General features: G+C 48.7%; 1 pseudogene; it reads right to left on the bottom strand.

The window, feature by feature from the left end:
* Positions 1-16991: 16991 nt before the first annotated feature.
* On the bottom strand, positions 16992-17060 carry LOC123841590 (U6 spliceosomal RNA; annotated as a pseudogene).
* Positions 17061-17338: the final 278 nt, after the last annotated feature.

Raw genomic sequence — 17338 nt, 5'->3', positions numbered from 1 at the left:
TGTTATGGGACCACTCATAGGATTGCCTAAAGGTAGAGAGATGGAGAGCACAAACCAAGTGTCCAGCACACAGGCTCTTGACAAAAGTTAGTGTGCCTCCTCGCTCCTTCCATCTCTGCTTGGGGAGGAAAGCTGATGGCAGACCCAGACACATGAAATCCATTTTCCTCCCATAGTCTTGCCTTCGTGTCTTTCTCTTCCAGACTAGAGGAGGGCTTTGTGATGGTCCTGGCTGGTTCTGTGTTATCAGATATTCTTGAAATTGCACCTGATTACAAGAATAATTACCTTTTGAGAACATACACATTCACAGTCTACCAGAGAAGACCCAAATACTGATCCTAGCTATTCTCCTTAGTGATGTGTCACTTTTCTGTTCTGAGCCTTAGTTTCCCCTCTTGTGGAATGAGTAGATCCTGTTCATCAGAGTTCCTTCCCTTTCTCTGATACTTTGTGAGCCTATATTTGTCTTGAAACAATTATAGAACCAGGGGATAAATTAGCCCAAGGAATTTCCTCTGCCCTCCTTATGTCCTCTCTAATTTTGGGTTATACATTTATTTTGGGTCATTCTCTCTCTCTTTCCCCCTAAGTGTGATGTATGAAAAAAAAAACAGATTTTAAGATAGACTGTGTAGAATAATATTTGGATTTGAGCAGAATTCTATTCCAATATGTGCTCAGGTGATTCCTGCTAAAGCATGTTTGGGGTGAAAAAGATTTGAAAGGGGTTATTCCCTTAGACTTAGGTAGCTGGGTCTGGAGAGAGGTTGCAGTGAAGAAGGAAGGAGGTGTCCAGAGAAATCCTGTGCATCGTTTAGGGTCTGGCTGCTTAGGACTCCCTCTTCGATGGGAGGGCTTGGGCGATGTTAAAAATGAGGAAATAATCTGGAAAACTACAATGATTAATATGAACACTCGTCTTCAAAGAGCCATGAGGTCTGTAGTACCTACAAAATATATGAGGCTTTGGTTGAAGTTTTTATCGGAGAGATGCATCTGGGGCTCTATTTCATCTTCGCTCAGCTGAAGGCAACCTTGAGGGCTGGATGGAAGGGGGTTGAGGTGGGCGGAGAGAAGTCTGATGATAGAGAAGCAATATTCTTGCAGAGGTGCCTTGAAAAACTTGGTGTCCTGTCTTGGCTTAAGGAAAATACAATAGGTGAGGCCGCCAGCTTGAATGGCACCAGTCCCGGCTGTTCGTCTCACCTGGACCCCTTACTGGACGTCCCTGGGTCTTAATTTGCACACCCATCAAGTAGGAATGATGAGCTCTACCTTGCAGGGTCGTTGCAAGAATAGAGAGATTATATGGAGCAGGTGCTTAACAAGTGTGTTGTTCCTAAACATTGTTATCATCACCTCTGGTTTTCAAATGCCCATTCCAGCTGGGGTTTGTCCTTTCTCGCCTCTCCTCACACTTTTTTGAAGAGTTAGTTGCTTTTCAAAGTAGCTATTGGTAGACTGTGGTTCTAGTCCACATTGTAGGTCGCAGCCTGAACGTCTGCAGGTTAACATTTTGGAAAAGCAAAGAGAAGGAGTTAGAAGTGTGTGAAGTCTAGCATTGAAAGAAGGCTCAATGAAGAAGCCAAGTCATCGGAGCAATAGGAATTCACACATCTTGGCTCAAAGATGGGGTTATGGGCAATGTCCAGATGGTGCCCTAACCATGTGGTTTGTTTTTGCTTTGCTGCTTGGAAATTCCTTTTCACATCCAAAGCAAGAGGATGACTGCCCTGCCCAATGCCTTTTGTCCAGTGTCCTTTGGGGCAGCTCTATCTGGAGCTCCTGCCTGATGTTTCCTCCCATTGGCAAGATGGAAAGGATGCTAGAGAAAGAGTTTCTCTGGTTCCTAAGCATCAGCAAATTCAAGTACGTGTCCAAGGTAATTATATTAGGCAACATGCTAGTCCTTCACTAATGGTCTTTATGAGCCCCGATGATAAAGTGTGTATGTTCCAATGATTATAGGAATTTTATTTTCATCTGTTTTTTTTTATTGCTATAAATATTTTGCGTTTACCAAATAAAGTGGTTGCTATGTAGAGATCATAACTTCTGGGACCTAAATTTGCTTCAGATGATAGGCAAATTATAGACTACAATATGTGATCAAACAGCAGTATGGGGAACTTAAACAGAGTGAGCCCTGAGGACGGAGCCTGCTTAAAACTATGGGGGATGGAATAAATGGGAGTTTTAGCAAAGCTATCGCTGATTCCAGCAGATAAATTATGCTCTGCCTTTTTGTATCTCTTTGGGACTGTACTACATAAATTATGACCAAATATAATTTAGGCTATCAGCCTATATTTCTGAACATCCATCTTGTACATTTTAAGTACAAAATTACCATTTTGCAGAAGTATAAAATTGAGACAAATTTTTTTCCATCTGTGCATTTAACTTCTGCATGCTTTATAGCAGCGAAAGGGTTCGAGAGGACCTCATTACCATCCAGAGGGGACGTTAGCCCTGTGACTATATAACTGTATTAAGATCTACATAAACGGGAATAAAGTTCGAGGGACAGTGGAATGTGGAATTATATATTCTTTCTTAAATGGAGATGTAACTTTTATATAAAACTCTTCATCTCTGCTTTCCTGAATAAGAGTATCTGTTTATAAATTCAAACTTGCTGATGAAGGAGTCTGTGTTTATGAAAAGCATTTTCAGACCATGCAGAAAAGGGCAGGCTCTCGGTGGCAAAGGGGGCACCTATGGGGGCCTTCCAGAGACCTCTAGGCTATTGGCCTGGGCTTGAACTCTGGTGTGGTGCACAGAGATGGCAGGAGCCACCATAGAGCCCTATTCTACTGTCACCCAAACACTCCCTACCTCAGATTCCCGAGTGATTGTCAAGTGGGCACCTCAGATAACTTTTGTGCCCACCCATAAGAGATGAGGCACTGGGCTCCTTGCTATGACTTCAGGTCATTGGCTTCTCAGGAGGCCAGCGTGGGTCTGGAGACCTGCACTGGACTAACAGCAATGAGGATGGGAGGGCGGGCAAGGAAGTTCCCTTCTGTCCTGATAACTGCAGGTCTCCCAAGGGTGCCAGGGCCAGAACACCCTTCTGGTTGATTTCCTCAAAACTCTGGGTGACACAGCTCGGATGTGAAGAAGCTCCTTTGCATTGGAGGATGATTTTTCTGGTGTTGGACTGCTGATTATCTGAGTTGGAATGGAGCTTCTTATGGTATGTACCATGGATGATGGCAGACGGGTGAAGTAAGACTTTAGACCCTTCAGGCCAAGTGGACAGCACTGTTTAACCTTCAACTCATTGTTCTTCACTCCCTTCCATACCACAGATAATTCTCTTTGAAAGGTGTTAGTGAGTTTTCTCCTTGAATCTTTCTTTGCTTCTATATAGGACTCATTGATGTTCCCCCTCTCTTTTAAAGTAGTTTTTCTATTTTCCTGGGTCGTTTCTCTCTTCTTGGGAGTGTGTGTCTCTCCAGTTCCTCTTTGTTTGCCTCACTGTCTGTTTCTTGGTTTCTCTTTTCCACTTTTCCCCCAATGGCCAAGCTGTAGAATGAACGTGTATTTCAGCCAAATAAGGTGGCTCATTCTATGAGAGCGTTCTGTTGGAGGTCTGAGGGAGGTATCCCAACATCAGCCCTCAGGGGCCGCGGTGCAGATGTAGAGGAAGGATGGCCAGGGGCACAGAGAACAAACAGTAAATGTCTCTTGTTCAGTGGGAGGTTTGGGTGGAACTCCAATGTAACATTCGGATACAGGAACAACGATCCTGGCCACTGGTAGGATTTGTTGCACATGCCAAATAACATTGGATTCCTATTTCCTCATGAGTTTGGGGAGAATCAAATGAGGTCAAAGGGAAGAATGGCTTTGAGGAGGGGCCGGCACCTGGCCCTGCTTTGTAGGCGTGGTTTCAGGAGGGTAAAAATTCCAGCTCCACTTGCTAGTGAGCACAGGGCTCCAAGAAGGCCTTCACAGAGAATTCTTCAGGGCTAAAGTCTGATCATATCTAACAGAAAGGATTTCTCATTTTCCATAGGGGACACAAGCTCACAGAGGTGCCCAGGGGACTGGATCCAGGATGGCTCTTCTGAAGGGCCTCGGGGTCCATTGTAGGAGCCAACATGGTCTCAGGTTCTCGGAATTCAAAGTGGAGATGCATCCAGCAGAGGAACCCCATTGGCAGAGTGGTTGGAGGAGCAAGTGACAAGGAGAACCCACCAAACCCTGATAATCAGGCTCTTAAGAGCCCGGAGGTGACCCCAGCCTCAGGCAGAGGATGCCAACTTCACCATTCCTTTATTCACTGTTGAGTGAATGCTTATTGAGGACTTTGTGTGAGCCAGGCACGTTCTACCTCAGTGACTAAGTTAGATCCAACGGCTTTCAGACCACCAGATAACAGATAAGAGATGTAATAAGTAAACTAAAAATGCCACTCGGTGATAATGGCCGTTCATATTTTCTTCAGAAAATGACACCGAGAAATCATTTAGAAAGTGACAGGGGTTGGTGGCTCCACTAGAGTGGGTGGCGGGAAGTCCTCTCTGAGGAGGGGACTGGTAACCTGAAGCCTGAAGATGGGAAGGAGCCCCCCGTGGGTGGGTGACCAGAAGAGGGTGTCTCATAAGGAGGGCCCAGGCAAGGATTGTGAAGATCCACCCCACTGGTGACACCCTGTCTTCGCTTACTCATAACAGTTCTGGTGATAACCACATTAGGGCCTTGATTGAACCCCACTTTCCCAAAGCCACACAGATAATGAGCGGCAGAGGGGGCATCTGAAGGCAAGCTTCCTGGTTCCGACTTCCTTCCACTGCCCTGTCTGTGTGTTCGGGCCCAGGCAGAGCTTTTAAGAGGAGTGACAGAGAAAAACAATGGATGTGCATCAACTTCATGACAGCTGAGTGACATCAAACACTTTAAGGAGGGTACTCCTTGCAGTGGCCACCTCTCAGCACTTCCCCAGGGCTGTGACATTGCATAACGGCAGGGGTTGCCCCATCCCCAGTGGAGTGTATGTGAATGGGGGCCTTCCCTGTGCACTAGGAGTGGAGTCACCCCATGGCTCATGTGTGCCCTAGAAACACCAAGCGCAGAAGAGCTGGAGGCCAGTTCTGCTCATCCGTCAACACTCAACTCCTCTCTAAATCAATGGCTCAGATTCAGAATCAGTGCAAGTGGAGATCAGTCTAGAGAAGGACAAATGGACATGGTCATGCTTATCATGGGGAGGAGGATGGCTGACTCTGATCGTCCCTCAAATGCTGGGGTCTCGCACTGAGGCTGGCAGAGGCTGGGTTATCAGAGCTGAGATGGGCTTTCTCCTCTTACAGGTACTCGGGGAACTAACCATTAACTTGACATGAAGCATATAATGATCCTGACCCAGATCCTGACCCAATTTCATTGATGGGGCTGCGGTTGCCATAATACACATACCTATCGGTGCTATCAGCACACTTTATTTCCATGGTCAGTCACCGCAGCAATCCAGACTATAATCCGAAACCAAATTTATGAAATCACCATAGAAAAAAAATCATAGACACTGGGTTCTTATCTCAAGCACATTCTTTTGTTGAAGGCAACTGGAGATGTCCAGCTGGTTGGACCTTCACCTGAAGTCTGTGGGAAGAGTTTGGGCTGGCTCCTGGGGTGGCAGTGGAGAGGAGTGGAGGAAGCAGGGCGAATTGCCAGTGGAAGGCTGGGGAGCACCAACACTCAGGGGCAGGTTGAGAACTAGGAAGTCATGGATGGAATGGAGCCCAGTGGTCGGGGGGAAGACAACCAGAGGCTAAGGGGTTTCAAGATGGCGGGAGTGGTCACCGTGCTAAGTGCGTAGAGATGTCAGCAGTATAAGGACTGAGAAGTGTCCTTTACATCTGGCTACAGGAAAGTCATGGTTGACTTGAGCAAGTGAAAATACACTCAGTCAAGGGTGACTTCTTTGTTTAGGGTGGGAGAGACTTGTCCAGTATGTAGAGACTGGAGAAGAGGAGAGAGAGGACCATGGGAGGCAGGAAAGAACAGGGTGGGAAGGCTGGTCTTCAACCCAAGGATGCTTGGGTGGGGCTGGTGGGAAGGAGGAAGTCTGCAGGTGGAAGAATGGGCGAGGGTCACAGGAGCCATTGGGAGGCATGAGGAGCCATTGGGAGACAGGTGGGAAGCCCTGATTGGGGCCTGGAGGGCAAAGCTGAGATGGGGAGGGTGGGACCTCACTCGGCATGGTGCTGTGATTTTTACCACTAGCGCTCAGCCATGTGGCTTTAGGGAAGGGAAGGGAGATGCAGCAGGGTTCGATCTGTGAAGGTTAACAATAGGGAAAAGATGGAGGATGTGAGGGAATGAGTGAGGGGCTCAGAGCAGTGAGTTTACCCCAACCTGATGGATCCTGGGCTGAACTGGGAAGAGTGGCAGCTAGGAGGAGCTGCTATAGGAGGGGAGAGAGGGATCAAGTTCCCAGGGCTCTCCAGGGAGTCAAAACCAGGGTGTCCGAAGATGGGGAGGTAAGGCAGCTGTGGTCAGACAAGTGGATGCGGGGAAGTGGGCCTTCTGAGAGCAGCCGCCCCTGTGCCGACAAGACCTGCTGTATAGACGACATCCTGCTGTATAGACAACACCTTGCTGGGGAAACTCTGGGCAGGTGGCTCAGGCACAGTCCAGCTTGAATCCTGGCTCTCCTGTGTGAGCTTGAGCAACATACTTCACCTCTCTGGTTTCTCCTGCCAACGGGAGGGGAGACGGTGCAATTTCATTGATGGGGCTGCGGTTGCCATAATACAGAGCAGAAACCTGGTGGGATTGAATGAAGTGACCCATGGGATGGCCTCAGGACAGGGCGTGAAGGTGCAATGCTCAAGAAATGGTTACTGCTGGTATCATCATCATTGATAACACAGAACCAGGGTTCTAGAGGGCTCTGTGGCAAGGACCGGGAGGGTGCTTAACACCGGGAGAACGAGGAATGGGGAAGTGCAAGGCAGTACGGGGATGGGAACAGAAGCAGGTTGTGGGGAGGAGGGCTTACAGGTACCAGGCACGGCCCAGGGTGTCTGGTCAAGGCCCAGCCGAGGGTCTCTTGTAGAGCCTGGCCAGGTCTTAGGGAGATGGGAGTGCTCCTGCTGGGCAGAACCCCACCTGGGGGTGTCTGGAGCACAGATGGGTGCCTGCCTGAGCAGGTTGTGAGGTGGGGGTGGGCCATGGGGGGATTTACTGTCTCTATAGCCCCAAGTGTTTTTTCCTTCCTTGTCTGGTGCCTCTGTTTCCCCATATTTGGGATAAAGAAGTGGAGAAAGTGACTCCTTAGTACCCTCCAGTCCTGCCAAGCTCTGATTCTGTCTTCCTGTCCTGGTGTTTTGCTGAACTGCCACTCTACCTGTCCTTCTTACGGGGAGGGAAGCGCCCGTTGATGAAGTCACGTGGTTCCAGGGCGGCCCGAGTTTCCCCTAGCTGCAGGATGGTGCTTTGTGGTCAACCATAATTAAACTCTGCCTAGGTCAAGGATGCTGCAATATAAAGTGCAAACATTTTGGGTGGAAATAGGCCTTGTCCCTGAAAGAGTGATGGGTCTACGGTGAGTTTGACCCTCAGGACAGGGGGGGAATGTTATGTAGATTTTCTGAGGCCTCCTGGAGCAGTATCTGTGTGTTAGTACTCTTATCTGACAAAACCAAGGGGGGTTGGGGGGTTGGGGGGCAGGGGGCCAGGACAGGGTGTGGCCTCACTGTTCAGACTTTTCCTATCAGCGTCCAAGACCCTGGCCTCTGCTTTGGATGGCAAGTGTGATCCTGTGTTTGCTTATCAAGTAGGGTGTTGCCCTCCCCGTGCATTTGGGGACAGTGTGGAGCACTGGGAGATCAGTCCTGGAACCTCTGGGCAAGGAGCAGGGAAGTGAAATACAAATTGAAGATACCAATTGCCGAAGCCAAATTCTTCTGGGGGTTGGGTAGTGTGGCCTGCGCCCGGAGGCCCCACCTCTGCCGGTGAGCTCACGGAGGGCCAGCACGAGCACTGCATCCAGAAACCAAAGCCCTTGTGATGAGGATGAGGACGGCCTGCCTCTTTCTCATGCCACACGACGCTGTGATTTTTTGTCTCCCGTCCTGTGCTTTGTTACAGGAAGAGGGGCCGAGCAGAGCGGGGGGCCCGCGGAGGAATGCAATCTTGTTCTTGTTTGTCCGGGACCCTGTTTGTTTCCCACGCAGAACAATGACCTCCCGGAAGCCTGTGCTTTCCACCTCACCGAGGGTTACTTTGCAGCCCTGATTCCTCCCCTGATTATCTTGACGCCTGTCAAGCTGTAAGGTTCTCCCTCTCCTTTTTGCTCTTTCTTCCTAATAGACATGAAACAGTCCAGTCAATAATATTTTACTTGTCTTCCCACTGCGTGTCTCTTCTTCTGATCAGTTTAGGCGGGTTTGACTGCAGAAAGTCAGAAGGGAGGTTAAGATCTGAAAAGTTCAGCCAAATGTTATCAGCCTCAGAGATGTTGCTAAGGGAGAGGCCCCCCAAGCCCTTGGCGACCGGAGCCAATAATAGCCGTGATTCACTGATAGCATCTAACACCTGTCAAAGAGCCAGGCGTTTGCGGTTCGTCTGTAAACGCAAACACCTGTATCCAGTCAAGCTATGATGGTTATCCGCTCTTTCCCTGTCATTCCCATTGGTTCCTTGAAGGGGCTGCCAGGATGTTCTAAGCTGTGAGTTGATTTATAAAGTGAAGGGTCTCTGCGAAACTTTGGCACGGATGGGGAAATTGACTAACGCGCGCCTCTCCTTCAGCGGATGACAGGGCGTTTTGACAACGGTTAAATCGGCGGTCTTCTTTTAATTGCATTTTTGAACCCGTGGCACCAACTGCCCGGGCTGTGGGAAACGGGGGCTTGGGCCGCGTTTACTGCCTCAACATGCCCCCCGCCCTGAAAAGGACACTTGGTACTCGTTGGAGATTTTCGTGTCTGACGAATTAGATCAAAGTGACTCATAAATAGTGTGTGTGGAAGCTCTTCAGAACACAGTATATACATAGCTGAGATATTTTCAAGATTGAACGGGCAAGGTTCAAACGGCATGATGAACTTCAGGGCGAGGATCACCCAGCCAGGGCGTCAGGCCATCCTTGGTGGAAGCTGCGTTGGCTTTGATGCTTGGGTCACCAGCCACGGTGACCTGGAGCAGAGAGAGGACTCGAGGTCATGTGGTGTCCTTCCCACGCTCCACCCTCGGCCCCTCCGTGGGGGGCTCTGCCCGCCTCCGCTGAGAGGGTCTGCGTGAGCTCGGGTTCCGTGAGGCCGAGTTCCCTGGCACAGCAGGGTGAAGGCACAATGCCCGCCCCCGGCACGGTTTGTCGGTCCACTTCAGTCCTCTGTGTGGTCACCTGCATGCGACTGTTCATTTGGCTTTTCTCATCGACTGCGTTTGCTCATCGTGTGTCCTCAGAAGCTGGCAGCTGGGGGTTGGGGGACTGGGTCAGAGAGGAGCACCCAAGGGTAGTGGCTGAATTGGGGAAGTATCTAGAATTGGCCCTGGAACATGCTGGGCTCTATCTACCACGTGCTTGAACTTGTGTCCTTCTCATACCCCGGCGAGCTCCTGCAAAAATGGGTAAAGGCAGTGGCATTGTGCTTGTTGTGAGGGCTATAGGGGCTAATGTATTAGGATGAATAATATAAAAATTGGACCCGCAAAAATGGCAGTTTCTTTGGGCAGTAATGCGAGGAGCATTTAGCAAGACACCTGGCCCGTAGTAAGCACTCGGCATTAGCGGCTCGTCCTCCTCCTGATTACTGTTATTCTCCGTCTTCCAGCCCAGGCCTCGAAGACACGGAAAGGCTAATTTGGACCTGAGATTAATGAAAGAACTCAGATATTCAGCTGATATCAACTTAAGGCAAAAAGAAAAAACCCAACAGTGATTTGACCAAGAACGTCCAAGTCCAACTCACCTGTATGATGCCCCATGGAGGCGTCTCAGGCTCCCCTTGAAAGCCCAGGCAGGCAGGCAGGCAGGGAATGTGTCCAATCTCAAGGCCAGTTTCCATGCTGTAGGGCTTTGGGATCAGTGTGAAGGTGCTCCTGATACTCTTTGGTTTAAAAGATTGCAAGCAGGATGCTCCTCAGGGTTATTGAGTTGAAAAAAACCCCAAAACTTTGATTTTGATTTTTGGCCTACGAAGGTCAAGGTATACTGGTTCTATACTTTAACTGCTCCTCTATATTTTAATTAGAAGATTAAAGGACTGCAAGGGCACAGTGCTCTAACAACATAAGCTGGGAGGAGGATGCCATACCGTGTTGGAGACTCCGGTGAAATACTGTTTTTTGAGGCCGGCTGAGGCTGACTGGCAAAACATGTACGAGTTGCTGGCTTGGAAGCATCTACAAGACTTCTCTGGAGGAGGCTTTGCTCTCTCTGTCCACTGTTCTTTGATCCCTTCACTCAGGCCCTCCTCGTTCCCGTGTAGCATCATCGGAAAGCCCTCAGCCTCCATCTTGTACCAGGTGGGTTCATTCTCAACAATGATTGACTTGGGTCTCACCTCTGCTCAGAAACCCAGTAGGACCTATTTCCACAGCCTGGTGGATGAGCTATTGTATTGGCCACTACAAAGCCTTGAGCCTGCGTTGGACTTGCATGTTTTGGTGGGCTTACACCAAGACTTATGTAGTTCTCTAATACAGGTGACAGACTCTGCTGCCTGCCTGGGACTGTCCCGATTTGAGCACTGAAAATACCATATCCCAACACCCCTCATTCCAGGCAAACCACGAGGGTGAGCCACTGCGGGTTGAAGAGAAAAACATCTCACTCCTTTATATGTTGAAGGGGGAAAAAAAAAACAGGAAACAAGAGGATGAGATAATAATATGGCAAAGTGCGAAGAGTTCAAGAACATCAGGTTATTTTGGGATACAGAGCCCTGGGTGAAGCAGAGGGAGAGTTCACTCTGATGCTGAACTCAGTGATCAGGGAAATTGTGGTCTATCCCTTCCCCCACCAATCACTCTAACACACGCGGCTTTCATTTCCTTTCCAGACAAGCGTCATTCCTTTACTGAAACATGATTTGAGATGGAAGGACAGCGGACGTTCTAAGCTCTGGACTTGCCGCTCAGAAGTGGACGTGCTTGGGAGCAGCTTGGAAAGTCAGGTCTCTAGGGATGGGAGAAGGGGGCTATTTGCCAAGGCAGGTGCCCCCACTCAGACGTCCAGAGCAAGCCAGTTTCTGCAGGAGGGGCTGCATCCCAGTGGCAGGGCACGACTTGCCATAAGCTGGGGCACCCCAACCTTAGGTTAGCAAATAAGGGGGTCACAGAGTACAGCAAGAAGAATCCAGTTCATGCCTAGACTTTTCTTTTTCAAATCTTTCAATTAATATCAGCTTCTAAATACATAGATGTATCTATAGATCTAGACATATTCACATATAGAAACATACCTAGATATAAGTAATTAATACATTAATATTTATTCTGCTATTGATTAAAAAATTCTTTTATTTATTTATTTATTTATATTTTTTTAAAGATTTTATTTATTTATTTGAGAGAGAGAGAATGAGAGACAGAGAGCATGAGAAGGAGGAAGGTCAGAGGGAGAAGCAGACTCCCTGCTGAGCAGGGAGCCCGATGCGGGACTCGATCCCGGGACTCCAGGATCATGACCTGAGCCGAAGGCAGTCACTTAACCAACTGAGCCACCCAGGTGCCCAAAGTTATTCTTTTTTTTTTTTTAAAGATTTTATTTATTTATTTGAGAGAGAATGAGAGAGAGCACATGAGAAGGGGGAGGGTCAGAGGGAGAAGCAGACCCCTTGCTGAGCAGGGAGCCCGATGCGGGACTCGATCCCGGGACTCCAGGATCATGACCTGAGCCGAAGGCAGATGCTTACCGACTGAGCCACCCAGCCGCCCTTTTTTTTTTTTTTTTTTTTGCTTTTATTTATTTGTCAGAGGGAGAGAGAGCACAAGCAGGGGGAGTGGCAGGCAAATGGAGAAACAGGCTCCCCACTGAGCAAGGAGCCTGATGCAGGACTCCATCCAGGGACTCTGGGATTATGACCTCAGCCAAAGGCAGATACTTAACCGAATGAGCCACCCAGGCATCCTTCTGGTAGATATTTTCTTTTTCTTTTTCTTTTTCTTAAAGATTTTTATTTATTTATTTGAGAGAGAGAGAATGAGAGAGCACATGAGAGGGGGGAGGGTCAGAGGGAGAAGCAGACTCCCCGTGGAGCAGGGAGCCCGATGTGGGACTCGATCCAGGGACTCCAGGATCATGACCTGAGCCGAAGGCAGTCGCTTAACCAACTGAGCCACCCAGGCACCCTCTTTTTTTTTTTTTTTTTTTTTAAAGCTGATTCTTTGGGGGGGGATTTCGAACCCAGCCCATGAAGATTTGCCCTGCAAGTGAGGAGCCACGCAGGGGTGGTCACCTGGAGCCTCGGGCTGTGGTTCCTGCCCTGTCACCTGCTCCCAGGGCCTCACCCTGCGACCTGTCGCAACAAAGTGCAGGTCGCAGCAGCTGCACATCACCTCGGGGGATCCTTCCACAGCTGTAGAAAGTACACGACTCTCCTTCCCACAACTGGTCTCCGTAAGAACTGACCTCTGAGACCACGTGCTCAGCGGTGTCTCAGTTTTGCTTGGTTCATCGTGGGAACATGCTCCTTTGGCGAAAACCAGCGCACCCTGCCTCTGATGTAAGGCCACCGGCGGACAGGGGGTGGCTCTGCATTTCGTGGGGAGGGATGCCTGCTGGTGCGCAGGGCACCGCCTACCTGACCCCAAGGAAGGGGCGCCACCCCCGCAAGGCTCCCCAGCATCTGTTGGGAAATAGCTTCCTTTGTGCCAGACGAATGAGCCTTCTCCATATTTCTCACAAAGGGAAAAGGGTTGCATGACGAAGGTTAACATAACAATCTTCTCTTATTACAGTGATTTATGTGTGCATAACTTTGGTGGCAGAATGTCATCTAGGGGGTCTTTAATTGGCAGACTTCAGGGACCACAGAGGGAGATGACAGAGCTCTGGAGACAGGAGAGTGTCGGCTGCCATTCCTGGCTCATCCCCACGGAGAGGCCTAAATAAATCTCAGGGGGAAGGCAGTCAACTTTTAAACTTTTTATTAACCTGATCCCTGCTAATGAAATACAAAGAGGAGGAGATGATCTTCAACTTCAGATGATTTGGGTCTCGTGGTGCGGCAAATGACTGCCTAGGGTTCTCGAGACAACGGAACATGAGTCCTCTGGCAATTTTCATTCAAAGACAACAATACTGCAGTTTGCAGTGATTATGACTTCAATGAGTCACTTGGTCTCATCTTGCCACATAGGATATGATCATGTATTTTTAGGGATGTCAAAAAATGTATTTTCTCTGGTGAATATATTCTAAGCCCTGGGAAAAAAAGGTGATGTCTTAAAATGGAATAGTTGCTGCCTTCGGCTCTGTGAGGCATGTGGGGGGCAGGGGCTTGGCCCACTCAGGGATTGTTGACTCTCTGGGAGGTGGGGAGCCTGGAGCACTGCAGAGGGCCTTCATGGACAGCATGTTCCTAGTATCAGTGTCACTTTTAGGAATGCTGCGGTCTTTCTGAAATCATGATCGGTGACTTTGGAAACATCTGTGTTTATGTGGCCTCAGAGATTGCTTGGGCCTTTCCAGGCACTAAACTCCATCACCACCTGTGACACGACACTTCCCAAACTGTGCGCCACGCTCCCTCATGGAACATCGGGCTTCTGAAAGAGGACTGAAAATTTCTACTCCTGCATTTATTTTCTAAATCATACTTTGCTGAAAATACAATGTCTTGAAGATGGATTTCCCCAGAAGGTGATCTCATTAACAAGAACGGGAGTGCAAGCTGTTTATTTGACTGGTGATCCCAGAACACACTGGTAGGTAGGGGTGGGGAGGGAGGTATGATGGTTGATTTTATGTGTCCACTTGGCTGGGGCACAGTGCCCAGATATTTGCTCAAACATTATTCCGGATGTTTCTGTGAGGGTGTTTTTCAGGTGAGATTAATATTTAAATGGGTGGACTTTGAGTAACACAGACTACCATTCATAGTGTGGGTGGGCCTCATCCAATCAGTCAAAGGCCTCAGTTGAACAAAAGACTGAGCTTCCCCAAACAAGAGAGAATTTTGCCAGCAGATGACCTTTGAACTTGAAGTGCAGCACTGGGTCTTCCCTGAGTCTCCAGCCTGCCAGCCCACCCTGTAGATTTTGAACTTGCCAGTCCCCATAACATGAGCCGATAAATTTCTCTTTCTGTATATATATACATATCCTATTGGTTCTGTTTCCCTGGAGAACTCTGGCTGATAGAGGAGGTCATTAGGTCTCCTGGTCTCATCTGGTTTGGAAAGGGAAGAGAAGGAAGCTGATATGGACTATGTTAATGAGTAGGTTTCTGCAGGGGAGTTGGGGGCTCAGTCAGATGGGAACTCCAGGAGAGTTTAAAACAAGCCTCAGAGTTGTTCCAACTGCCTGGGGAGATGGCTGGGGTATTAACCCTCTGGCTTCTATGCCATTGGCAGAGGGCTGTTCTGGGAGCATTAACTCTCTGGCACCTGCTTGCAGCAAAAAACCCTTGACACCCAAACTAGAAACTGTGACCGCCAAGAAACATGGCAGACCACGGAGAGCTCCATACCATGTTAGGTCTATAGATCATTATGCTTAAAAAACCTTTGTCCTTCAAAATGACAGACTTACATATTTGGTGGTGGTGGTTGTTGGTGGGATCCACAGTTCAGGAATGCAAGGAATATATCACAGGTTCTATCTTTATGATAGGAATGATTCCACTTTGTCACTTTGCCATAGCTTGGTTGTGCCTTGGTTTGACATGGTGGTCGGTGTGTTTTGGATGTGAGTGAGTGGGATGGAGAGACAGATGGAACCTGTTGATGGTTCATCCACATGCCTGGCACGTGTGGGGATCAGAGAAGAGTTAAACCCAGTGTTGTTTGTATCTGGAGACACTGGGTGCATGTCTTGAAGGATATAATCCTTGGCTGAGGGTGGTACTTAGTTTTTTCTCTGTAGGCAAACTCTATTTTCATGTTAATTTCCAAATACCTGCAAGGAAGTGAACTCAGGCTTTTTGGTCTTCCAAACTGACTCTGTTTCTTAGTCATGTGTTACTAGCGGAGGCTCTTGATCCCTTCTCCAAGCCGGAACCCTGGGGCCAGCTCTCTTCCCTGCTGCTTTTCTAGCCAATTGGTCATAGCATCCATAGCATTTTTCTTCCTCTGAAGACTCTCTCCAACCTTAGAACCTTGACTGTTGTTACTATTTGAGAGGAAGATGTGCTTGCTAGCCCACATTTTACATTAAAAAAATTTCTTTGCTTGTAGCTCAGATGTTTTAGGGGTCTACCATGCAGAAGGTAGGCCGTTTGCCTGCCGGCATCTCTGGAGTAATGGCTCTCTTGTGCCTACCTGGGAAACATTTGAAACGGATCATACGTAATAGTGGGTAAAATGCACCCAGAGTAATCATTTCACATGTTTAATAACCGATGTGCAGACAGGGCTGCCAATCTCTGCTCCGACAAGCTCCGAAGGGTGCCATGTTTTCCTAATCTTGCGGGCTGGGGGAACGAGCCCTTTCAAGCTCAAAGTGGTTTGGGTGTTCTAATGGCCCTTGCTTGCCTTTTGTAAAAACCCGTGTGTCTGTGGGGCTCGTGTGCCTCTACTCACAAGGTGACAGCGGTGATCAGAAACATAATTTTCAGGGCGCCTGGGTGGCTCAGTTGGTTAAGCGACTGCCTTCGGCTCAGGTCATGATCCCGGAGTCCCGGGATCGAGCCCCGCATCGGGCTCCCTGCTCGGCGGGGAGTCTGCTTCTCCCTCTGACCCTCCCCCCTCTCACGTGCTCTCTCTCTCAAATAAATAAATAAAAAATCTTTAAAAAAAAAAGAAACCTAATTTTCAATATTTATGATTGAAAATGTAATTTAGAAATGAAAGAAAGGGTCCTTGTTCCTCCTTAGCTTGAAGTGAAATCATTGTTTTGAGACGTGTTCTCTATGCAGTTAATCTGGCCAGTGTAATTTACCACACCATGGCTGAATTGTAGGTCTGGTGCTCTATCCATCAAATAAGACTTATTTGTGCAAAATGCATATGAATTAGTAGGTATTGTGTGGTGCCGTGGCGACTTGATTTCAGAAATCTGGAGAAGGCTCCATGGGAGGGAGTTTAGTGGGCTAAACCCAAGATGGTTCATCAAGGGGTCGACAGGTTAGTGGACCATAAGTGGGGCTCACATACCAGGTCTTCAGGTCCTTCTCCCACCTGCCTGTGACGCATGGCTGCCACTAGCCTGTTCAGAATTGATCAAAGGATGGCGGCAAACCTAAAGGAGAAAACCTATGGCATGCCGAGGGGTGCCGTTTGGACGGTGCTCTGTGTGTGTTTAGCTTTTTATTCTGAAATAATTTAAGTTTCACAAAAAGCTGTAAAAAATAGCACCGAGAGTCCCCGTGTATTCTGACTCCAGCTTCCCCCAGTGAGGATATCTTATGTGACCACAGTACATTGTCAGAAGCAGGAACTACCATGGCACACCACCATCGATCTTATTTGAGTTACCTGTGTGGATTCTTACACTGGATTGGTTGTCAGCATGTCCCACCTGGATGACGTCCCACGGAAGTCAGATTTGTTCACACCGAGCCTGTGTTCCGCAGGGAAACAACCAGCGAGAGCTGAGTCACAGCGACCCTTCCTGGAGGGGCACGTGCTCCCTACTTTGCTGGCTTACCACTGTGGCATATACACCACTCCATTTGAGTTTGTGACCCCCGTAAGAATTGCTACAAGCCCTCCAGCAGTGGAATAGAGTTGGAGGCAGACACACCCTGTCACATTTCTCCTGTGGTGGGGTTTAATCCACAAGCAAAATAGGCATTGGATTTTCGGTTCCAAGGACACTTTCCTGCTTTCCAAGGGCAGGGAAGGTGGAGGATTGGATGGAGGTGTGCAGGGGCCATGCTAACCTTCTTTGTATCGTTCCAATTTTAGTATATGTGCTGCCGAAGCGAGCACAGATGGAGGTGCCTGTGAAATGCTGTCCCTGGAGAGGTGTCAACACAGCAGGGATAATTTTCTCCTCCCCAAACTCAATTCAGCCAACACCTATGGATGCCCGTGGTGTAGCAGGGGCAGTGGTAGGTGCTGGTGTTGTCACGGATGAATAGGGCACCGCCACTGTCTTGGAGGGGCTCTCGGTGCTCTAGGAAAGTGCCACCTCCATCACGAATTAGACTAACAGCAGGGTGCAGTGGGTGCTTTTTGACCAGGACGTGAGGAATACTGCCCCACAT

Source organism: Mirounga angustirostris, unplaced genomic scaffold (assembly GCF_029215605.1).
Source record: "Mirounga angustirostris isolate CCGP_5_RB_7025 unplaced genomic scaffold, mMirAng1.0.hap1 SCAF_16, whole genome shotgun sequence".
NCBI classification, from domain to species: domain Eukaryota; kingdom Metazoa; phylum Chordata; class Mammalia; order Carnivora; family Phocidae; genus Mirounga; species Mirounga angustirostris.
Note: the sequence above shows the minus strand (reverse complement) of the source record. Positions and strands in the feature narration are given on the sequence as shown.